The following is a 24,706-nucleotide window of genomic DNA, read 5'->3' as shown; positions in this document are numbered from 1 at the left end:
GAAGCGAGCTAATGGTAGAAGAGGGATGGCCGCCACCATTATCCCTAAGACCTTCAGGATCAGTCTGGCTTTGACTTTGTTGCACTGCAAGACAAGAGAGACTTGTCTGTGTATGTCTGCTATTCTCTGCTCTGTGAGTCTGGCTGACATGTTGACTGTGTCTAGATTTGCGCCTATGATGGTAATAACACGACAAGGCGACAAGACAGACTTTTCATAATTTATTGAAATGCCTAGTGTTTGACATGTGTGTAAGGTGTAGTCTCTGGCAAGAAGGAGAAGATGCTTGGTGGGGGCTGTTAGGAGCCAGTCGTCTAAATATGGAAACACCTGGAATCCTTGTTGTCTCAGCTGAGAGGCAACCACTGCCATGCATTTGGTAAACACTCGGGGGGGCTGTAGTGAGACCAAAGGGCAGGGCCCTGAACTGAAAATGACTGGTTCCCAGCCTGAAGCGGAGAAATCTCCTGGAGCGTCGGTTCATTCTGATGTGATAGTATGCATCCTGGAGATCTATAGAGCACATCCAGTTGTCCCACCCCAGAAGGGGCAGAATGGACTGCAGCGTGACCATCCGAAATTTTGTTTTCTTGACAAACTTGTTCAAGTTGCTGATATCCAAAATAGGTCTCCAGTCCCCTGTTTTCTTTGGAACCAAAAAGAATTTAGAGTAGATTCCGGATCCTTGTTGGTCTGCTGTAACTGGTTGAATAGCTCTTTTTGCTAGCAGCTTTGAAATTTCTAATGCTGCTTGCTCCCTTTGACTGGGTGGAACGTCTGGAAGGGATTTTCCGGACTGCTTTGGAATGCGAAAGAAAGGGATTTTGTAGCCTTCGGAAATGATAGACTGTACCCATTTGTCTTGAGTAAGGGAAAGCCAGGCTTCTGGGTACAGAGATAATCTTCCCCCGACTGCCTCCGAAGGTGGACAGTCGGGCAACACCTCAGGGATGCTGAAAGGGCTTGTCAGAGAAGGATTCTCAACTGCCCTGATTCTGCGGGCCCCCTCTGCCTCTAGGACGGCGTCTATTATTATTATTGTTCCCCCCCTCTGCCTCTAGGGGGGAACCGACTCTGTGCGTCAGACAAAACTCCTTGTGGTTGTTTGCGGAACCACATCTTTCTCCCCTTCTGGCCTTTGGGGTAAGGCCTAGAAGGAGTAGAAAAACAGACTCCGACGGCAGAGAGAGTCTTGCCATCAGTCTCGCACCTAGTCAGGGTTTCCTTCACTTGAGGACCAAAGAGGGATGATCCATCAAAAGGGGAGTTAGTGAAGGACGCCTTGAAAGGGTCCGCAAAGTTACACAGCCGCATCCAGGCATGCCGACGTAACGCCACACCTGTACCTGCCGCTCTACTCGCCCCATCCACCGCGTATGAAAGAAGGCGCATGGAGGAGTTGGCTACTGAGTTGAGGGTCGCTAGCTGAGAGTTCATCCTATCCTGAAAACCCACAGCTGTTGGATCCTTTAACATTTCACTCGCTTCCTTGAGCAAATCCCTCTGGAGACGAGTGAAATGACACAGGTAATTCAGCGAGCGCATAGAAAAGGTCGCTGACGAGAACATCCGCTTCCCGTACCTGTCCATAGTCCTAAACTCCTTGTTAGGAGGATGAACAGGCACTGAAGGATCAGCAAGCTCCTTCTAGGTGGCTGCAGCCACCACCATAGCATCAACAGAGACGCCTTTGGTCAAGAATTCTTTGTCTTTGGGGGCAGTGATAAATTTTGATGGTCTCCTGGGGGTGGGTTCCACTGAGTCAGGAGCCGTCCAGACCTTCCTCGCCACCACTTCCATGAGGGGGGTCAAAGGGAGGGGACACCCAGGAGGTGGAAGGGCGAGAGTCAAACGCCTCAAAATACACTGATTCATCCTCTGAAGGGTTGAGGGCTGGCCAATTCCCCCTCTGTTTTAAGATTTTGAGGATGTCTGCAAATGAGACATCTTCAGAGGGGGAACGAGGGGAACCTTCAGAATCCTCTAAATCAGTGTCAGAGGTGACAGACTCAGGGGAGTCTATGTGCTTCCTCTTGCACTGCCTCTTCCTAGGGGGCTCTCCTACCGGGTCAGGAGAGGCCTCGGAAGAGAAGGAGATCCCCACTGGGATACTTGAGGAGCTGGCTCTCTACGATCCGGGATGAGGGAGTGAGAAGAAATCACCACAGGCACCATGGAGGGAGGGGCAGATGGAGCCGACTGTGGGGTTGAACCAGGTTCCAACACGCTCCTCATGACCTCGAAGGCACCCCTGTCAGGCAGAGCCAGAGGTCTCCGCTTTTCGGCTGAAAACCTCCCCCGGCACCGACAGTGATGGCTCCGAGGTCGATGTCGGAGCCGAACTCACCAGCGCCGAAGCACCGAGAGGGACAGCGGGGTCGGACAAGGGTCCGATGCCACTCGCCCCCTCGGAGCCAACGAGGGAAGTCCGTCGCCGAGATTCTTCCAAAGAAGACATCGGCGCAGATGACGGCACCGAAGACAAAGGTATCGGTTCCGACATACCCACAGTCTCAGGTCCGAGCTGCCCCGGCTCCGAACTCAAGAGAGTCTGAGGAGGAACATTCTGAGTGACAGGATTAGCCATCGACTGCTGAGTCGGGCTCTGAAGCATTTGGGCCAGTGCCAGTGCCTCAGACTTAAGAAGTCGACTCACTACCCTCTGAAGGTCATGATCTGACAGTCTCGACGACCTAGAGGAGTGAGATCTATGGCTCCGTTCAGACAACAATGGAGATGCTGGAGCCGAATGAACGGAGCCGATAGATGGTGACCTGGACCTCTTTCTGGAAGTCGGTTCCGATAACCTTATCGGAGCCGACTCAGCAGTGACTACCTCGGCTCCGGCTGGAGCCGAGGGAACATGTGTTCGAGAATCATCGGAGCCGATGTTCGAACAGGTTTTGAAGCCCCCGAAGACGACTCAGATACAGGAGCAGACGGTCTGGTAGGCTTGGAGGGTTTCCCCGAAGATTGAGTCGGGGGACCCTCAGGCTTCAATAAGCCCCTTAAAATGAGCTTATTTTTTCGCTCCTGCAGGACTCTAGGGCTGAAACCATGGCAAACAGCACATGAGTCCTGCAGGTGCAAAGGTCCCAGGCAGTATACACAAGAAGTGTGACCGTCTGTCAGAGACATCTTCTGACAGCACGAGTCACACTTCTTAAAGCCTGAGACCTTTAATTCTTTAGACATTTCTAAAGAAGGTAGTGTAATCACTCACACACACAGAGATTACACTAACTGAAATTAAACTAAATTAAACTAAATAATTCCCTACAGAAAACACAGTCACTCCAACTACTAGGAAGGGAGGGACGGGGACTAAGGGAAGAACTCTTGAAAGTTCTTGGAAAAAAAGGGAGAGAATTTGCAAGGGAATGGTAAAGAAACTACCTAATTAAGTAATTAATACAGAAAAACTAACTTAAAGGGGGTCTATCTTAGTTAAACTTTGTTTTAAAGCAACTAACCTGAAGAGCCGGTTGGAAGAGCACCTCGATCGCTATAGCGGCAAACGAGATCTGGGGAGTTACCGCCTAGCATTGTGGGATATAGGGGAGCCTCGAGCCGGTGGAACTAGCTCTCGAGCTTTTAGAGTGGCCGAGTCGGAGCCGAGGTTCGGCTCCGAACCCATCCAGCAAGAAGGAAGGCGAGATAGACAACTTAACATTGTGCTTTTTTTTTAAATATCATAATGCTCATTACTCCCTTTAAAAGTAGTTTTTAATGTTAGTTTCCTACCAAAAAGTTTCAATTCCTTTAATAGGTCAACCAGATCAGCTTTCTGTGCTGGTATAAAATTCAAGCTTTTAGCAAGTAATTCAGGTTGTGCTTCAGTTAAAACAATAGAAGAAATACTAATTACTAAACCTGGTTGTGGCATTTCCAGCTCTTCCCTTTGTTCATTGGGTTGGTTACACAGCTCAAACGCTGAACTTTTCCTTTTCGTAAATTCTCCCCATGACCGTTCTCTTATTGGGAGCGGATCTCTCAATAAAAAACAGCTCTGCTGTAGGGAATTGCTTATATCATTTTCTCCTGAATGGAGTTGTGTTATTTTAGATCTCACGGCTGTCAGTTCTTTCATTAGGCATTTAATTTCTAGTAACATCAGATTCAACAGTTACAGTATTTGCTACAGCTTGTAAGTAGCTAGGCTGTTCATGTTGCTGTTCAGCAGAGTGCTCTGTTGCATTCTAAGTGACGCATTTAACACTTCCGGTATTGCGTTCGGCGATCTAATAGCCAGATCAAGAGAAAGTGGAATTAACATTTAAGCCTTGTCCGGACTGCACAACGTTACTCCTTATATGAAAAGTACTATCTTGGTTTCTGGGCCAAGAAAACACGGCGCCTTTACGGAAATCGCTCAAATCTCTCTGTATCTTGTGGTTTTTAGTTGCCTGAAAGCGTTTATCATACAGAGAGATGCTGTTATAGAATCCATTTTATCACAGATGATTTCATCTGGAAAGGGGCCGTATATCTCATTATGTAGTAATATGATCTCCTTAAGCAACTCATCTTCTTGAGGTTTAAAAAAAGTCAAATAGGAGGTTCGTGTATTGGGCACTGCGTTTTAGATTTACTATTTGCCACTGCCTTAATAATTCAAGATACGTTTGTCCATAACTGGGCATATTAAGGACTCTAAGGCCTCTAGGAACAATTTGATGTTTAAGTGAAGCTTTAAAGTGAAAGCGTTGCCATTGCAAATGCTTAAATTTATACATTTTGTCCTCCAGTGTTCTATATTTATCTTGAAACCTCAAAAGTAGGTTTTTGTCATTAAATTCTGGTGCAGCTTGCTGTATAACATCTCCATTGAGAAGAGGATTAATGGTAGCTTCCAGAATTTTATTTAAACGTTGATTGTTGTTCAATGTTTGTCCAAACCCATTCATTGGGTTATAAGGAAGTTCTAATTGCATTTGATTCACTTGCCCCTCAGTCATGTTCCGTGTTGGAGAAAAATCAGAAATATGAATGCAGTCAAAAAACTCCAAACACAAGGAAAAAAGTATTCGGGAAATAATAAAACAAAGTTTCAGAACTAAAAAGATCCCAGGCACTCACGGTTGCAGGCAATAAATGTAGAAATCCAGTAGGTCCAATGATAAGCCCAAGTAGCACAATTTGTAAAAGAAAAAAAGTTTAATAGTAAGTGCTTACGCGGTTCAACTGACCGCTTCTTCAGACTACAAAGAAATACAGTGTGTGAACATATTTAAATAGCAAAATGCAATCAATCACAACCAAGTATCTCTTAATAAAGTTTTAAAGCAATATACTCGTATATGCTAAAACAATAAAAACATTTAAAAAAAAACAATTCAACTACGTATTAATGTTTAAGTGCACATCCTTTTAGGAAAGGTTTTAGAGACACTACTGTTTAAGCCAGGTGGTTTTGTCTGCTTTAAAAAATATTATCCATTTTTGTTCATTGGCTTCTGTGATGTTCCTTATATCACCTCCCCGCATATTAGCTTGTATCATTTCTAGAACAAAAAACTTAAAGCAATGTTCATCTCCCTTTTCTATGATGTGCTATGCCTAGGCATTTTCTAGCTTCCTGTTTTTAATGTCACGCATTTGGTGTGTTCACCCTCGGGGCTGTGGTAAGTCTGAAGGGTAGTACTCAGAATTGGCAATGAATGGCTCCCAGTGAGAAGCGTAGGTACTTTCTGGATTGCCTGTTCATTTTTATATAACAGGTGTCTTGAAAATCTATAGAGCACATCCAGTCATCCTTGCCCAGAAAGGGGAGAATGGACTGAACAGTGACCATCTGGAACTTGGTTTGTCAAACTGATTTAACTTGGTGAGATCCAAAACTGGTGTCCAGTCCCCTGTTTTCTTTGGCATTAAAAAGCATCTTGAGTAAGTTCCAGATCTTATTTGGTCTGGTGGGACCTCTCGGATGACTTTTTTCTACCAGATTTTTAATTTCAATTGCTGCTTGATCCCTCTGACTGGGTGGAACTCCGGGGATTTTTCTTGGAATTGGAGGTGGAAGGGAAAAGGGTATTACGTAGTCTCTGGAAATAATCCTCGGCATCCAAGTATCTTTTAAGTCAAGGCAGGATCTCTGGTGCAGGGATAAACTTCCCCCACCTGTCTCTAGAGGTGGACAGTCGGGGCCTCCATTCAGGAATGCTGATAGGGCTTGTCAAAGAAAGATTCTCGCAAACCCTGGTTTTGCAGGCCACTTCTGCAAGTAGGCATTGTCATCCATTAACGCTCCCTCCTCTGCCTCTGGGGAACCTCCTCCACATGTGTCTTGTAAAGAACCTGGAGACTTTTTGAACCACATCATCTGGCTACTGCACTGATTTCTGGAATAGGATCTTTGGGGAACCAAAAAATATACACTTATGACAAGGTCTTTCCAGCCTTCTCACACCTGGACAGTGTTTCCTTTACTTTAGGGCCAAACAGTGTAGTTCCTAAAAAGGGAGCATTAATGAAAGTAGACTTAAATGGCTCCACAAAATCGCACAAGCACATCCAGGCATGTCTCCTCATGGAAATGACTGAACCGCTGCTCTTGAGGTGACTTCTGCTATGTTGGAAACTTACCATAGAAGAATTGTATATAGACTGTAGGGTTGCCAATTGAGAAGTTACAAAATCTTGAACCTCTTCAGAAATGGCTCCTGAGAGTGTATTTGACAATTCCTTAGTCAAATCTCTCTGAAGTACAATAAAGTGAGCCAGACAGTTCAGTGACCTTAGGCCAAAGGTTGCTGAAGCAAAGAAGTGCTTCCCTAATCTGTCCATCTCATGCAACCCCTGGTTGGGGGATGGACAGTGAAACTCCTGTTAGCGAGTTCCTTCTTTGTGGCTGCTGCTATGACCATGGCATCAACTGGAACCTCTTTCCCCAGAACTGTCTGTCTGCAGGTGGTGCCATTATCCTGCCTGGTCTCCGAAGTATGGATTTTATAGAGTCTGGTTGCTTCCACATCCGCTGAAAGACCATATAAATGAGGTCATCATTGGGCGGAGTCTCCCAGGAAGTAGATGGTCCAATACCAAAGGCCTCCAGGAGAACAGATTCCCTGGACATAGGGTTGGAGGGTGTCTAACCACTTCTCTGTTTAAAAATTTCTAGAACGTCCCCTCCCCAAATGAGGCATCTTCAGGAGGTGACAGTGGGGACCCTTCACCTTCATCAAAATCTGTGTCTTCAATTATGGACTCCTGTGGGGAGTCTTAAGTACTTCTTGCAAGTACTCTTCCAGGGCATCTCCTCAGTGGGATGCTCTGGGGAGGTATCAGAAGAGGAAATCAAAATTCCCCGAGAGGGATCCTGGGTCTTTTGTACTGGATGCCCCTGTGGGGAAAAGTGATGAGGCTCTTGACGCTGTGACATTATAGTAGAATGTCTAGGATCACAGGGAGAAGGCTCCATCAGATCTGCCAAGGCAGAGAAAACTCTTTGCACCCTCAAAGGCAGAGCCTGAAGGAGTGGAGGAGGGTTTTGGACCCAAGAAGACGAGCTCCTGAATTGTTGCCCCTCCCCGCTCAGATGGCAATACCCCTGAGGTGGAAGCCGGAGCTGAAATGTACAATGCCGAGGTACCACGGAGCAGAGATGGCTCCAAAAACTTCAGAGTCGAATGCTGCACCTGGAATCAGACAGGCAGATCGGGCTCTGAGAACTCTCTGGATCAGAGTGGACCGAAGGTCTTAGAGAGTATCTTGGATCAGAGGATACAGAAATCCTCAGCTCCAAGACTGGCTGATCCAGACAGCTATGATTTTGGGACTCCGAAGCAACAGAAGGCGTCAGAGGAGGAATTTGCAAGGGGGGGTGCTGAGGAAGGATGGATAACCTGACCCAGAGGGGTAGAAACCAAAGGAATACCAATCTGCCCTGTATCGAGAGGATTTTTCTCACCACTTTCTCCACATCATCTTCTGTAAGGCTTCTGGAAGAAAGAGTGGAGCTACATGTTGGTCTTGATAGAAATGGTGATGGGAGTCTACCAGGAACAGGATCCAAGGATGGAGAGTATCTGGTGCATGGAAGTAAAGGCATCTCCATGACTTTTGTTGGTGTTAGATTCAATAAGGTAGAGTCCAATGGTTTACTTTCTTCTGAAATGACTTAGCCAGAGTTGGATCCGGTAGTGTTGAGACGGTCTGCTTAGGTTTTGTTTTGTACAATGGGATGAAGCAGTATGCTCCTGTACTCACTTTTTCAGATCCGGGGTCAAGACAGGGTCCTTTTAACTTCTCTTTCTTGAAGAGTCAAAAGAAAAGATTTTCATGAAGATCTTGGTTTAAGTGATTCTGATATGGCTTCTAAAAAAGATAAAGGAGTGAGACCTTTCAAAATCAGCTTGTAGCCATGGAGGGCCCAGACAATAAAAGTGTGGGCATCAGAAACTGGCAATTTATGCCCACACTTAGTCATTTTCTAAAACCTGCAGGTTTGTGAGCCATAATGAAGAACAATAATGACAACGATGTCAGAATGTATTACACAGAGAAATAGAAGTATGACAAAGATTTTTTTTTAACTAGCAAGGAGAGGGGGTAAGGGAATACCAACAATGGTAAGGAAAGGACTACGACAGAATCATAAGTGAAGAAAGATACTAACGATAAAGCACCACCAAGTGCAAAAGGAAATTAGAAAAACAGCAACATAAAAGGAGGGACTGAAAATAAGACAATACTAATTAGCGATTCAGAAGAAAAAACATAGAAATACAAAATAGTTTTACTTATCTAAGTCGCACAAGTTTGAGAGAGATGGTAGACCATATCTGTTAGCTAGAAGTGGCAAACGAGATCTGAGGTACTTGGGGGAGGTGCACTGTGGGCAAGGGAGAAGCTCAAGAGATTTGGTTACTGTAAGCTTTAGCAATGGTGAGAGTCAGATCCAGTGGTTTGGAACTGAACCCAGTAGCTGAGGACAGAATGAAAATTGACATCAGATCAACTACTTTAACTCAACACTTACTATTCTAACACTATTAAAAATACAGCTATAGTAATAAGCACATTTAAAAAAAAAAAAAAAAAAAAACACTAAGCATGGGGTTAGGGAGGCAACCAAGCACAGCTATTAATTTGAAGAAAGGTAGACTTACACTTATTGTGAAGAAACAGTTCCGAGACGCATCTGGAAAGTTCAGGTGACAAATGAGATCTGAGCCAATTTAGTGGAGAGGAAGGAATTATGGCTAGGGGAGGAGTCAGAGCCTCAGATCCACATCTTTAGAAGGTGGTGCCAAAGTTGGATCCAACTAGATATGACAACCCACAGGCTGAATCAGACAAAAATAAACAAATGGAATATTGGGTTTACTATCACAACTCTGAAATCTCACTACAGTGAGGGAAAAAAGAAGTTATATCTTACCATAAAGTTCCATCTGAGTTGTTTCATCTTCGTTTATTCATTACTCTTGGGATTTGGTTCCGATCTCGGAACCGAGCCGGCCTTTTTTCAAGCTCGTGTCAGCCACAAACCTCTCGAGCTAAGATTTTACCCATCATGCCCTTCTCCATGTTACCCCAGATCTAGCTTGCAAGTTGAAAAAATGAAGTCGAGGCTACCTCTGGTCAGACATGACCTAACAACTTGAAAGAACAAATGAGATCCACCAGAAAACTTTGGAGGGGGAAGGCGGGTAGGCCATAATGAATAAACAAAGATGAAACAACTCAGATGGAACGTTATGGTAAGACATAACTTCTTTATCTGATGTTGTTAACCTTCGTTTATTCTTTACTCTTGGGACAGAGTCCCTAGCCATCTTGTTCCCTGGGCGGCCCTATGGAAGGAGCACCACAAAACCAAAGGAAGCTCTGCCTCTGGAGGCCAAGTCAAATTTGTAATGAGTAATGAAGGTATGAGGCCTAACCCAGGTCGTGGCTGCACAAATGTCATTCAAAGATGTTTTAGCATGGAAGGCTGCAGAAGTGGACACTGATCTCATAGACTGGGCCTTTACTGTGCCAGGTAAAGGGATACAATTCTTGCCATAAATGAAAGTAATACAATTTCTCAACCAAGTGGCTAAAGTTACTTAAGAGACTGGACAACCTAATCTGGATTCAGAAAAGGCCAAAAACAGCTGGTCAGATTTTTCTATTAAATTTAGCGCTATTGAGGCAAAAACGAATTTGTCTATGTACATTCAAGGTATACAGGCAATATTCCCCTCTGTTAGAAAGATTAGGGAAGAACACTGGCAAATCAATAGTCTGATTGATAGATAACTCAGAAATGACCTTGGGCAAGAAGGTCGGATTGGTCCTTAATGAAACTCTGTCCTTGTTGAAAGACTAGGTAGGTGGGTTTGACAGACCAGGCCTGTAATTTAGAAATACGTCTGGCAGAAGTAATAGCAACGAAGAACAAAGTTTTCCATGACAGAAAATTTAGATCACAGGAAGAGGCAGGCTCAAAAGGAGAAGTTGTCAACCTTTGAAGGACTAAGGCCAGGTCCCAAGGTTGAACAGGTTCTCTGAATGCAGGCTTTAGTTGGGTTACACCCCTCAGAAAGGTCTTACAAAGTCTGTGCGACATTAAGGAAGAGCCCTGGAAGCCATTATGAAAATTAGAAATTGCAGCCAAATGAACACTAACTGTGGAGGCTGCTACACCAGATTTAAAAAGTCTGAAAGATATTCTACCACAACAGAAACAGGGGCTGTAAAAGGATGCATTTGTTTATCTTGTATCCAGAGAGAAAACCTCTTCCATTTGCAGTAGAGTAGTCTGGTGGATGAGAGAAAACCTCTTCCATTTGCAGTAGAGTAGTCTGGTGGATGATCTATGAGAAGCAATCAGAATGTCACGCACAGGGGAAGATAGCTCATGCTGCCTGGCAATCATTGGAAGTGGATAAACCAAGCTGTCAGTTTCAGACTGGATAGAGGTTTGGATGAACCAAATTCTGCAGGTGAGAGATCAACTCTGGAGTTGGATTGAGAATCCATGGTCGATCTAGCAGATGAGGCCACAGGAAGGGAAACCAAACTTGTCGAGGCGAATGTGGAGCAATGAGGATCACTTGCTCCTCAACCGACATGCTTTGCTGAGGAACAAGGGAATGAGGGATATTGGGAGGATAGGCATATAGCAGACCCGAGGGCCAATCGTGAACTAGAGCATCTCTCGGTGACTGTCCCCCCCCCGGGGGGGGGGGGGGGAGCCAAGGCAAAATAGTTGCTGCACTTGTGATTGGACGGGGACGCAAACAGGTCGCAGCAAGGCTGACCCCCAGAGGTTGAAAATCTTCACCACCCCTACAGAATTGAGAGTCCACTCGTGAGGCTGTAGAATGCATCTGCTCAACTTGTCTGCTATCACGTTGGAGCTCCATGGAATGTGCGTCGCTATCATAAAATGGCTGGAGGCCATCACCCATTGCCATAGTCTCATGGCCTCTCAACAGAGTGGGTATGATCTGGATCCCCCCCTGTTTGCTGATGTACTAGACTACTGCTATATTGTCTGACTGAATTGCAATACTCCCTTATGGAAGGATCGATTGGAATGCTTGCAATGCTAGTAGCACCGTCCTCAGTTCTAGGACACTGATATGCAGATGGGCCTCCGTCTGTGACCAAGTGCCTTGGACCGTCTTTCCCTGAAACAGCCCCCCCCGCCACACCCCATCAGGACGGCGTCCGTGGTCACAGTGACGTTGGGCTGATGAGGGTTGATGGGGCGAGACCACTGGTGAGGGTTGTTTGACATCCACCAGAGCAATTACAAAAGATAAGGGGTTCTGGGATGGGTACCATTGAGTAAGAAGCAGCCATTGAAGAAGCCTCACGTGTAGCCTTGCTAGAGGGACTATATGGTGATGAAAGCTGCCATCGATCCCAGCAACTGAAGAATGGATTGAGCTGAGGCTAGATTTTGCGAAAGTATTGTCTGAACCTGTTCTTTGATCCTCTGAATTCTGTGATCTGGTAGAGAGGCTGTACAGGTCATTGTGTCCAGAATCACTTCAAAGTACTCTAATGAGTGACTTGGAGTAAGGTTGACTTCTTCCAGTTTATCGATATTTTGAGCTGCTGTGCAGTGTTTAGGGTGCAAGTCAAGGCCTGATCTAGCAGATGTCTTGTTGGGGCAGTAATGAGCCAGTTGTCTAGGTAAGGAAACACTTGGAATCCTTGAAGCCGCAAGTGAGCTGTGACTACTGCCATGCACTTTGTGAACACTCTGGGGGGCTGTAGAGAGTCAGAAGGGCAGTACGAGAAACTGGTAATGACTGGCTCCCGCCTGGAAGTGACTATATCTTCTTGAGCACCTTTCCACCTTTATGCAGTAGTAAGCGTCTTGAAGATCTATGGTGCACATCCAATCGTCTTTTTCCAAAAGTGGAAGTATTGACTGAACCGTAACCATCAGGAATTTTTTTGTCTTTATGAATTTGTTTAGACCGCTGAGATCCAGAATTGGCCTCCAGTCCCCAGTCTTTTTTGGCACCAAAAAGAATCTGAGTAGAAGCCAGTTCCTGTCTGGTCTGGGGGGACTGTTTGGATGACTTTTTTGAAGTAGCTCTGATATGTCTATAGTTGCGGTTTTCCTTTGACTGGGAGGCACGTCAGGTAAGCTTCTGGGTAAGGGGAGAGTGAATAAGAAAGGAATATGGTATCCTTTGGTGATGAGCCTTTGTACCCAAGCATATGTGGTTATGGTTTGCCAGGGAGAAGGGTATAAGGAAAAACGACCCCCGACTGTTTCCAGAGGAAAGCAATCGGGCTGCTCCTCAGGACTGCTTTTAGGGCTGTCCAGCGAAAGATTCCCTCTAACCCCTGTTTCGCGGACCTCCCCTGCCCTGAAAGGGGCGTCTTCCATTAGAACCCCCCCCCCACGCCTCTAGGGGAAAACTCAGCCAGAGAGTCACTGAAAGGATCCTGAGATTTTTTGTGCCACATTTTCCCACTCTTCTGATTCCTAGAATAGAACCGCTGAGGAGAAGATAAATAGACACAAACGGCATATAGGATTTTACTGTCTTGTTCACATCTGGCCAATGTATCTTTTAACTTGGACCCAAACAAAGTAGTTGTTTCAATAGGGGCGTTAAGGAAGGAAGCCTTGAAGGGATTCGCAAAGTCACAAAGGTTAATCCAGGCATGGCGTCGCATGACTATGCCTGCACCCGCAGTTCTTGCAGCTCCTTCAGTAGCGTGTGATATCAAACACATTGAGGAATTGGAAACAGATTCTAGGGACGCTAACTGAAAGACCACCTTGTCTCGGACCTCATCAGAAACTGCTCCTGCCAAGGTCTCAGAGAGTTTAAGTCTCTCTGTAGTCTTGTGAAATGTGCCAGGTAGTTCAAGGACCTAACAGCAAAGGTCGATGACGCAAAGATTCCCTTCACTCATCTGTCCACTGCCCGGGATTCCTTATTGGGCGGGTGAACAGTCTGGCTCTCCTCTCTGCCAGTTCTTTCTTTGTAGCAGCAGCCACCACCATGGCATCTACTGGAAGATCTTTTGACCAATGGGGGTACTCTTCTGGGGGAGAAAGGATTTTGTCCGGCCTACAAGATATGGCCTCCACAGAGTCTGGTGCCTTCCACACATGCTGCACGATGAGCTTGACGAGCTCATCGGCAGATGGGGTAACCCAGGAAGTAGGGGGCCGGGCACGAAAAGCCTGCAGGAACACAGACTCCTCTGAGGAAGGGTTAGAGGACTTCCATTCACCTCTCTGCTTTAAAATTTCGAGGATGTCACCAAAGGAAACCTTGTCAGAAGGTGAACGTGGGGACCCCTCCCCGTCATCGCAATCTGTCTCTTAGGTCAATGACCCTTCCGTGGAGTCCATGTGCTTCTTCTTACATGTAGTCTTGCAGTGGACTTCCTCAGTGGGAGAGTCTGGGGAAGGCTGCTAGGATGGAGTCCCCAGGGGGAGAATGGCCCGAGACTCTTGCGCCTGGTGTCCGGGGGTTGCAACTTGAGACAGCTGAGGCTCAAAAGAAGAAGTAGTCTCCGAAAGAGGCGGCAGAGAAGCAGCAGCCAGTGTCCTCTCTAAGGCCTGGAAGGCCGGCCCGCCCCAGGAGGAGGGATGCCTCGAAAAGTACAGTTTTGTACCTACCATAAATGTAGATGTTCGAGGATCTCCATTGCTGCAGTCCTTACATATGGGTATTCCGCTGTCCACAATCGGCCCGAATACCAAAGGGCTAGAACCGGCGTCGGTCATCGGCGCCCGAGACTGACGTCAGTACGTGCCAGTACAAATGCGCATGACCGACGCCATAACCTCAGTCTTTCTTGCCTCAGACGTCAGAATGCAAAAAAAAAAAAAAAAACACCACCCAAACCCCAACCTAAAAAGAAAAGGGGGGAAGGAGGGAGGGAAAATTGGACTGCAGCAATGGAGATCCTCGAACATCTACATTTATGGTAGGTACAAAACTGTACTATGTTCTTCGTCTCCCATTGCTGCAGTCCTTACATATGGGTAGAATCCCAGAGCAACAGAAAAAAGGGAGGCTGGCCAACTGAATAGCATTAGGAGCTGCTAACATGCCCTGTAAGATTGCAGTGGCAAACCCAGCCCTAGACCTAGAATAAAGAGGTAAATGATAATGCTTTGTAAAGGTATGTACAGAACTCCAAGTAGCTGCCTCTAGAATGTCTTTAGTAGCTACCCCTCTCAAAAAAGCAGTAGAGGTGGCCGTAGCCCTAGTAGAATGAGGCCTGATCCCAACTGGAACCTCCTTTCCATGATGAGAGTAACAAAAAGCAATACAATGGCCAATCCACTTGGAAATAGTTTGTTTCAAGACAGCTTTCCCTCGTGAAGTCAAAGCAAACGAAACAAATAATTGTTGAGATCTTCTGAACTCTTTGGTTCTGAACAAATAATACCTCAACTGCCTATGTACATCCAAAGAATGCAAAACTTTTTCCCCTTCATTTTGGGGGTCAGCATAAAAAGTAGGCAAATGTATAGATTGGTTCAATGCCACATTAGAAATCACTTTACTCTATTCCAGAAACTATATATCTTTTATAAATCTGCTCTCTCTATCTATCGTTGTTTCCTTTTCCTTGGTCTTGCACTTTTCTCTTCTTGGTTTTAAAAGTTGTAATAAGCCTTAACATGTTGCTATTTACATTGTCTAGGAATTTAAAGTCCTATTCTTTTGGTAATTATGTTCATTGTCAACGTCCTACCAGAGTGTAATCTGTTATTTTTTTGCTCATGTTATACCTCTTTTGTCTATATGTGGAGCTTTTCTCCCCGGGCCTCTGCTGAAAATGGAAATATATCCAGTTAGACTAGCCCGGTTAACAAATGTAAAATAAAATAAAATAAATAAATAAATAAAACTTTAGGCAGAAAAGTAGGATTAGTACGTAAGGAAACTCTGTCCTTGTGAAAAAACCAGAAAAGGTTCCACTGCCATGAGGGCCTGTAATTCAGATACCCTTCTAGCAGAATAGCCAATAAAAAAGCAGTCTTTCAAGACAACAACTTCAATTCAGCTGTAGCTGCAGGTTCAAAAGGAGGCAGAGTCAGCTTTTCCAAAACAAAATTAAGATCCCAGGTAGGAGTAGGAGCCCTCCGTGGGGGTCTTATATTCTTTGCCCCTCTAAGAAACTGTTTAACCAATGGATGTGAAAATAAAGGAGGGTCACAATCATAGTGAGCAGAAATAGCTGCAGCATGCACTTTTACAGAAGAGAAGGACAAACCCTTGTCCAATAAAATAGTCAAATATTGCAATGTACAACTCAAATTAGGCAATTTGACATCAAAGCCTTTAGCTGAACGCCAAAGAAAAAATCTCTTCCATTTATCAGCATAAACTTTTCGAGTACTAGGACGCCTGGCTTCCAAAATAACATCCAAAACTTGAGGGAGCTGAAGGCCCCTCCTTCTCTAAAACAGAATGCGCCAGGCTGTCAGGTGTAGGGATTGCACCCTGACATTGAGAAAATGATTGTTTTCCTGAGACAATAAGTGAGGAATCTGTTGTAATGGCCAAGGTGTTCCATGAATTAAGCTCCTCAACAGAGGGTACCAATGCTGACGAGGCCAATCCGGTGCTATAAGGATCATGCAAGGTTTGTCCCTCCTGACTTTCAACAGCACCTTTGGAAGAAGAGGTAAAGGAGGAAAAGCATACACGTGAAGGTTGCTCCAATTGAAGGATAGTGCATCTATTTTCCAGGCTTTTGGATGAAACAGCCTTGTGCAAAACAGTGGCAGTTGGAAATTCAGGGGAGAAGCGAACAGATCTATGTCTGGAGTTCCCCAAGCCCTGGTCAACTGAAGAAATACCTGAGGGTCCAATTTCCATTCGTGAGGATCCACAATCTGTCTGCTCAGAACATCTGCTAACGAATTTTGTGCTCCTGGCAGAAACTGTGCTCGAAGAGTGATGTGCAGATTCAAAGCAGTTTCCCATAACAGCATTGCTCGTCTGCAAAGAGGGTAAGAATGAGTTCCCCCCAGCTTGTTAATGTACCACATGACAGTCGTGTTGTCTGTTCAAATCAACACCAGTCCTGGTTGAAGTAGGCTCTTGAATCCTTCCAAAGCAAATTGAACTGCCAGCATCTCTTTCATGTTGATATGCAAGTGAAGTAGCTCTGGGGCCAAAGGTCTTGAATCCATTTTCCTCTGAAATGAGCTCCCCAGGCTGACTCCGGCGTCTGTCGTCAATATCTGACTTGCCTCTGGTTGGGTCACAGAGAGCCCCTTGTTTAGGTGACATTCCTGAGCCCACCACAGAAATTCTTTCTGAATGCAAGGTAGAATCCGAATGACAGTGTCCAAATCCTGGCTGTGTTGAGTCCAAACGCTTTTGAGATACCATTGTAGCTTCCTCATATGCAGTTTGGCATTGGGAAGTACTAGAATGCAAGATGCCATGAACCCCAAGGCTTGAAGGACTGTCCTTGCAGTCAGCCTGGACATTACTGATAGCTGTTGGAAGTATAGATGAAGATTTCTTTGTTTGTCCGGGGTAAGAAATGCCATCTGAGCAGCTGTATTCAGTCTCACACCCAGAAAACACATCTCTTGTGAGGGTACTAGACTGGACTTTATTTCGTTCACAGAATACCCTAGGCAACTTAAAACTGTCATTACATACTGCAGATGTTGAAGAAGTTCGTGCTTGCCTTGAGCCAGAATCAAACAGTCGTCCAGATAAGGATAAATTTGAATTCCTGTTAGTCTGAGAAAAGCTATTACTGGAGCCAGGACTTTTGTGAATACCCTGGGCGCAGTAGACAAGCCAAAGGGCAATGCAGAGAACTGATAATGCAAATTCCCATTCCGAAATATCAGGAATTTTCTGCAACTGGGCCTGATAGGAATGTGAAGATAGGCCTCTGAGATCCAGAGTCACCATCCAGTGATCTTTGCCCAGCATAGGTAACAGCTGTTGCAGTGTTAACATCTTGAATTTTGGAATTTCCAGAAAGGTGTTTAGAATGGACACATCCAGAATTGGCCTCCAAGTATTTCCTTTCTTTGGCACTAAGAAAAGACGGGAATAAAACCCTGTGCCTCTTTCTGCAGAAGGTACTTCCTGTATTGCTCCCAACTGAAGCAGAGAAGAAATTTGTGCCTGTGCTTCCAGTCTTTGCTGATGAGGCACATCCGGCATACCTTTGAAAGGAGGGAATGTGTGAAAATAAAATTTGTAGCCTCGATTTATTATGTCCAATACCCATTTGTCTTGAGTAACCAAATGCCAATTCCTTTTGAAAAGTCCCAGTTTTCCTCCTAGAGGAGCTGCCAGCAAGGCAGAGTCCGGCAGCTGAAGACAAAGGTCATTGGGTCTGTTATCGAAAGGACTGACCCCTGCCCTCCCCAGCAGAAGGGGTAGAAGAACTCAAAGACCTAGAAGTAACAGGGCCCTGAGAGGAAGCCCTACCTCTACCTCACCTCGACCTGCCCCTAGATTGATAATCCGAAGAGGGGAAAGACCATCCCTTAGCAGGCCAATTCCTACTGAACTTAGGGGGCTGAACCTGTAAAAAGTCCTTAACTGTCTGCATAGACTTAGCTTTTTCCTCCATTTTTTTCAAAACTGATTCTACTGGAGGGCCAAAAAGAAAGTACAGTTTTGTACCTACCATAAATGTAGATGTTTGAAGATCCACATTGCTGCAGTCCTAACACTTGGGTAGTCCGCTGTCCCAGTCGGCCCGAATACCAAAGTATATGGCTGACGTCGGTCAAGGCGCATTAGTCTGACGTCAGGACGTCAGGGTACAAATGCGCATGACCGACGTCATATCCTCAGTCTTTTCTTGCCCCAGATGTCAGAAGACCCTAAAAAGATAAGGCTAAAACCAAAAACACCACACACTCCTGCACCAAATATATATACAATATATACAAATTTACAAGAGTATAACCTCACCCACACAACCACCCCTAAACACAGAGGGGAAGGAGGGAGGGTAAATTGGACTGCAGCAATGTGGATCTTGAACATCTACATTTATGGTAGGTACAAAACTGTACTATGTTCTTCATACCACATTGCTGCAGTCCTAACACTTGGGTAGAATCCCAAAGCAGAGGTAAGGGAGGCTGGCAAATCATAAGGAAGCAGGAGCTGACAACATTCCCTGCAAAATAGCCGTGGCAAAACCAGCCCTAGATTTAGAGTAGAGAGGAAGGTGGTAATGCTTAGAGAAAGTATGCACTGAACTCCAAGTAGCTGCCTCCAAAATATCCTTAGTTGCCACCCCCCCTTAGAAATGCTGTTGAAGTGGCAGTAGCCCTAGTGGAATGAGGCCTAATCCCAGCTGGAATCTCCTTGCCATGATGGGAATAACAAAATGCAATGCAAAACCCAATCCACTTAGAAATAGTTTGTTTTGACACAGGCTTGCCCTGAGAACTCAAAGCAAAAGAAACAAACAACTGCTGAGACTGCTTAAAATCCTTAGTCCTGCTTAAATAATAACGCAACTGCCTGTGTACATCTAAAGTGTGCAAAATCTTTTCCCCCTTATTTTGGGGATCTGCATAAAAGGTAGGCAAATGAATAGTTTGGTTTAAAGCCACACTAGAAACCACTTTAGGCATAAAGGAAGGATTAGTCCGTAAAGATACCCTATCCTTATGAAAAATCAGGAAAGGCTCAACTGCCATAAGGGCCTGCAATTCAGACACCCTTCTTGCAGATGTAATGGCTAACAAAAAAGCAGTCTTCCATGACAAATATTTCAATTCAGCAGTAGCTGCAGGCTCAAAAGGTTGTAAAGTGAGTTTCTCCAACACAAAATTGAGGTCCCAAGCAGGAGTAGGAGCTCTACGTGGGGGTCTTATATTCTTTGCCCTCTAAGAAATTGCTTGAACAAAGGATGAGAAAACAATGGTGGGTCACAATCATAGTGAGCTGAAATTGCTGCAGCATGAATCTTAATGGAAGAGAAAGACAAACCTTTGTCCAATAACTCAGTAAGATATTGAAGAGCCACACTCAAATTTGGCTCAGAAACATCCAAATCCTTTGCTGCACACCAAAATAAAAATCTCTTCCATTTTCCTGCGTACACTTTCCTTGTACTAGGTCTTCTGGCTTCCATAATCACATTCAAAACTTGTTGAGGAAGCTGAGACCTGCTATGGTTCAAAACAGAATATGCCAAGCTGTTAGATGAAGAGAGTGAAGCTTGACATTGAGCAGATGCCCGTCCTTCTGAGACAATAGGTGTGGAATCAAAGGTAAGGGCCATGGAGGCTTCCTTACCAGACTCCTCAGCAATGGGTACCAGTGCTGCGAGGCCAATCTGGAGCTATTAAAATCATCCTTGGCTTGTCTTGTCTGACCTTTAGAAGTACCTTTGGGAGGAGAGGCAGAGGTGGAAAGGCATACACATGAAGATTTTTCCAACTGAAAGAAAGAGCATCCACTTTCCAGGCTGTGTGATGAAACCTTTCGTGCAAAACTTTGGCAGCTGGTGGTTTAGTGGAGAAGCGAACAGATCTATGTCTGGAGTTCCCCATGACACTGTCAATGTCTGAAATACATGAAGATCCAGTTTCCACTCGTGGGGATCCATGATTTGCCTGCTTAAGACATCTGCTAAGGAGTTCTGTGCTCCTGGCAGAAACCTTGCTTGAAGATTCAGCTGCAAGCTTAATGCAGTCTCCCATAAAATCATTGCTTGCCTGCATAGAGGATAAGAATGTGTTCCCCTTGTTTGTTGATGTACCACATGACAGTTGTGTTGTCTGTTAGAATCAACACCTGCCCTGGAAGAAGTAAATCCTTGAAAGCCAGTAATGCAAACTGGACTGCTAACATCTCCTTCATGTTGATATGTAGATGCTGCAGTCTGGCAGGCCACTTGTCTTGTATCCACTTTCCATTCAGATGAGCTCCCCAAGCTGTGTCTGAGGCATCTGTCGTTAGAATCTGACTCGCCTCTGGCCGGGTCACAGAGAGTCCCTTGTTTAGGTGACATTCCTGAGCCCACCACAAAAATTCCTTTTGAATGCAAGGTATTATTTGAATGACAGTGTCCAAATCCTGGCAGTGCTGGGTCCATACATTTTTGAGATACCATTGTAGCTTCCTCATATGCAGTTTGGCATTGGGAAGTACCAGAATACAAGATGCCATGAACCCTAAGGCTTGAAGGACTGTCCTTGCAGTCAGCCCGGACTGATGAGATAGTTGATGGAAGTAAAGAGAAAGATTCTTTTGTTTGTCCGGGGTTAAAAAGGCCATCTGGGTTGCTGTATTCAGTCTCACACCCAGAAAGCACATGTCTTGAGAGGGTACTAGACTGGACTTTATTTCGTTCACAGAATACCCTAGGCATCTTAGCACTGCTATCACATATTCCAAATGCTGAAGAAGCACGTCCCTTCCTTGAGCCAGAATCAGGCAATCGTCCAAATAAGGATAGATTTGTATTCCTTTTAGCCTGAAGAAAGCTATCACTGGAGCCAGAACCTTTGTGAATACTCTGGGCAGTAGATAAGCCAAAGGGCAATGCAGAGAACTGATAATGAGAATTCCCAGCTCGAAAACGCAGATATTTCCTGCAAATTAGTCTGATAGGAACATGAAGGTAAGCTTCCTTGAGATCCAAAGTTACCATCCAGTGATCTTTGCCCAGCAGAGGTAAAAGCTGTTGTAACGTCAACATTTTGAACTTGGGAATGTCCAGATAAGTGTTGAGGATAGACAGATCCAAAATTGGTCTCCAAGTGTTCCCCTTTTTTGGTACTAGGAACAGGCGAGAATAAAATCCTAGGCCCCTTTCTGGCACAGGAACCGGCTGAATGGCCCCTATTTGGAGCAACAGAGAAATTTGCTTGTGAGCCTCTTTCCTTTGTTGAGGAGGAATGTCTGGCATGCCTTTGAAAGGAGGCAAGGTATGGAAATAAAACCTGTAACCGTGGTGAATGATATCCAATACCCATCTGTCTTGGGTAATTAAACTCCAGTTTTCTTTGAAAAGTGCCAACCTTCCTCCCAAAGGTGCTGCCAGACGAGAAGATTCTGGCAGCTGAAAAGGCAGGTCATTGTGTCTGTTCTGAAAGGACTGACCCCTGCCCTCACCAGAAGACTGAGCAGGTGAACTCCCTGTTCTAGGCCTAAAAGAACCTTGAGCTCTGCCTCTACCACGTCTAGACCTACCCCTAGACTGGGAATCATAAGCAGGATATGTCCACCTTGGTAGGCCAATTTCTACTAAACTTGGAGGCTGAACCTGCAAAAATCTTTAACAGTCTGCATAGACTTAGCCTTGTCTTCCATTTTCTTTAGAACTGCTTCCACAGGCGAACCAAACAACACATCAGATTGTAAAGGAGCATCTAAAATCCTTGTTTTCACATGCTCAGCTAAATTCTGATCCCTCAACCAGGCGTGCCTGAAGAACGAACCAGTGGCAGCCACCCTCGAAGAGGCCTGCACAGCATCAAAACCACATTGCAAAGAATGCTTACCCACCTGTTCAGAAACATGAACTAAATCCTGCAACTCTTTACACTCAATACCTTCCGCCAAAGCATCTACCTTAGACTTTAATTGTGAAAGGAGATAATTTTGGTATTTCAACATGTGAAACTGGCAATTCAAAGCTCTCATGGCCAAAGTGGAAGTAGTATACACTTTCTTTCCCCATCTATCCAAAGCCCTAGCCTCTTTATCTGGAGGAACAGGATTTTTAACAACAGAAGCCTTAACACCTTTAGGCCCCTGTGAAACAGTTTCTGGGTCTGCCCTAGGACTCTTAAAAAGATACTTATGAGCTTCAGGCACCCTATAATATCTATCCGGTTTAACTGGAGCAGGAGGCAAAGAGTCAGGGTTCAGAGAAGCCTCTGCAAAAACATCCTCTACCACATCTAGAACAGGAGGAATAGCTAAAGGCCTATGCTGGGGTAGAAACAAAATTCCCTAAGCCTTTTCCTGGAATCAGAGAAATCCTGACCTTCCCATTTAAAATGCTCCCTCATGGAATGAAGAGTCTCTGAAAATGAAAAATCCTCAGGAGGAGAAGCAGAAGGAGTAGAATCATCTACATCAGAATCAGAGTAAGGGGAATACTCCTGCAAGTCTTCAGCTGAAGACTCAGAAGCATCCGAACACTGCTCAAAACTCCCAAGCTCAGGTTCCACCCTAGGCCTCTTATCAGGAGGGGGCATAGAACCTCTAATCATTGTAATCAAATCTTCTGCCATCTTAAGCATATGCTTCTTAGGTACAGACCCTGAAGAACTAGGGGTAACTCCTGAAACAAAACCTGGCCTGCCCCTGGGAGAAGCCTTGGAAACAGCAGGGGAGGGCCTAACCACCTTAGGAAGGGAGGGAAGAACAGCTACCTGAGAAGCCCCTTCCGCCTGACCTACCTCCTGAGAGGTCACATCTTGCAGTAATAAAGTCTCTCCCTGGGATTCCAAAGAAATTTCTGGCTGAACCCCTGGCTCCACCGAGCCCTCTAAAGAACCGGCGTCCGGGACAGACGGTTCTTCCAGCCTAGGCTTTGCTGTTTTGTCCTTGCGCTTTTTGAAGCGGGCCCGGAGCATCCGGCGGCATTTTATAATTACACCGCTTCCCAAAACTAACCTGGCACAATCTAATCTTCTCTTTATAGTGCGTTTGTTAAATCTAGCACAAGAGCGACAGCCAACAACGTCGTGCTCAGGCCCTAAGCAAGGTATACACAAGGTATGGTAATCCCTATGAGGTATCTGTTTCCCACAAGAAATACAGTTATTCACTTTTTCTGACATCCGGTAAAATACTGAGGCAAGAAAAAACCAAAATAATCCCCAACGGGGTACTTAGCCAACTTGGATTCGGTCTGAAACTCTGACTTCGGAAAATCTCAGAACGCCAACCTGCACTTGCAAAACTGCTTCTGCATCGGACCATGCGGCAAAAAAGACTGAGGATATGACGTCGGTCATGCGCATTTGTACCCTGACGTCCTGACGTCAGACTAATGCACCTTGACCGACGTCAGCCATATACTTTGGTATTCGGGCCGACTGGGACAGCGGACTACCCAAGTGTTAGGACTGCAGCAATGTGGTATGAAGAACATCATCAGATTGCAGAGGAGCATCCATAATTCGAGCCTTAACATGCTCCAACAAGGTCTGATCTTTAAGCCAGGCATGCCTGCGAACCACTGAACTAGTAGCAGCCACCCTGGAAGAAGCCTGTAAAGCATCAAAACCACACTGCAAAGAATGCTTACCAACTTGGTCTGAAGCATGCACTAAATCCTGAAGCTCCTTACATTCAATACCTTCAGCTAAAGCATCTACTTTACATTTCAATTGGCCCAGCAAATAATTTTGATACCTGAGCATATGAAACTGACAATTTAAAGCTCTCATAGCCAAAGTAGAAGAGGTATACAGTTTTTTACCCCACCTATCCAGGGCCCTAGCATCCTTGTCCAGAGGAACTTGATTCCTAACCACAGAAGCCCTAACACATTTGGGGCCTTGAGTAACAGTTTCTGGATCAGCCCTAGGACTCTTATATAAGTACTTGTGAGCTTCCGGAACCCTGTAGTATCTATCTGGTTTAACCGGGGCAGGAGGCAGAGAATCTGGGTTAAGGGCAGCCTCAGAAAATACATCCTGAACAACATCCAGTACAGGGGGAATAGCCAAGGGCCTATGCTGAGGCAAAAACAAGAATTCTCTTAGCCTTTTACGAGAATCAGAATAATCCTGGCCCTCCCATTTGAAATGTTCCCTCATGGAATGCAAAGTCTCAGAGAAAGAAAAATCTTCTGGAGGGGACCCAGAGGGAGTAGTGTCCTCAGCCTCCGAATCAGAATAGGGAGGGAAATCCTGAAGTTCTTCTACAGAGGAATCTGACTCATTGGAAGACTGAACCAAACCCTCCAACTCTGTCTCTACCCTGGGCCTCTTCAGGGGGCATAGAACCCCTAATTAAAGTAATCAAATCTTCAGCCATCTTTAACATGTGCTTCCTAGGAGCTGGACCCTGGGGACTAGCACCAGCAGGGGCAGACTTAGACTTAGAATGGGCTTTGCTTTGAGAAGGAGGAGGCCTAACTACCCTATGAGGGGAGGGAACCACTGACATCAGAGAAGCACCCTCAGCCTGGCCTAACACAGGAGAAGCCACTTCCTGTAGTAACAAAGGCTCCCCTTGAGACTCAGGTAAACTTTCAGAAGGAGCCGCTGAAGTAGTCAGTGGTTCTCCAGAACCGGCGTCCGGAG

At 45.4% G+C, this 24,706-nt stretch overlaps 1 protein-coding gene across 1 annotated transcript in view; it reads right to left on the bottom strand.

The window, feature by feature from the left end:
- CEP85 (centrosomal protein 85) overlaps positions 1-24,706 on the bottom strand; it is a 2,011,196-nt gene that overhangs the window by 1,386,924 nt on the left and 599,566 nt on the right. The window lies entirely within an intron of this gene.

The sequence above is a fragment of the Protopterus annectens genome, chromosome 1.part1, assembly GCF_019279795.1.
Source record: "Protopterus annectens isolate FY-2018-M chromosome 1.part1, PAN1.0, whole genome shotgun sequence".
In the NCBI taxonomy this organism is placed as follows: Eukaryota; Metazoa; Chordata; order Ceratodontiformes; family Protopteridae; genus Protopterus; species Protopterus annectens.
Note: the sequence above shows the minus strand (reverse complement) of the source record. Positions and strands in the feature narration are given on the sequence as shown.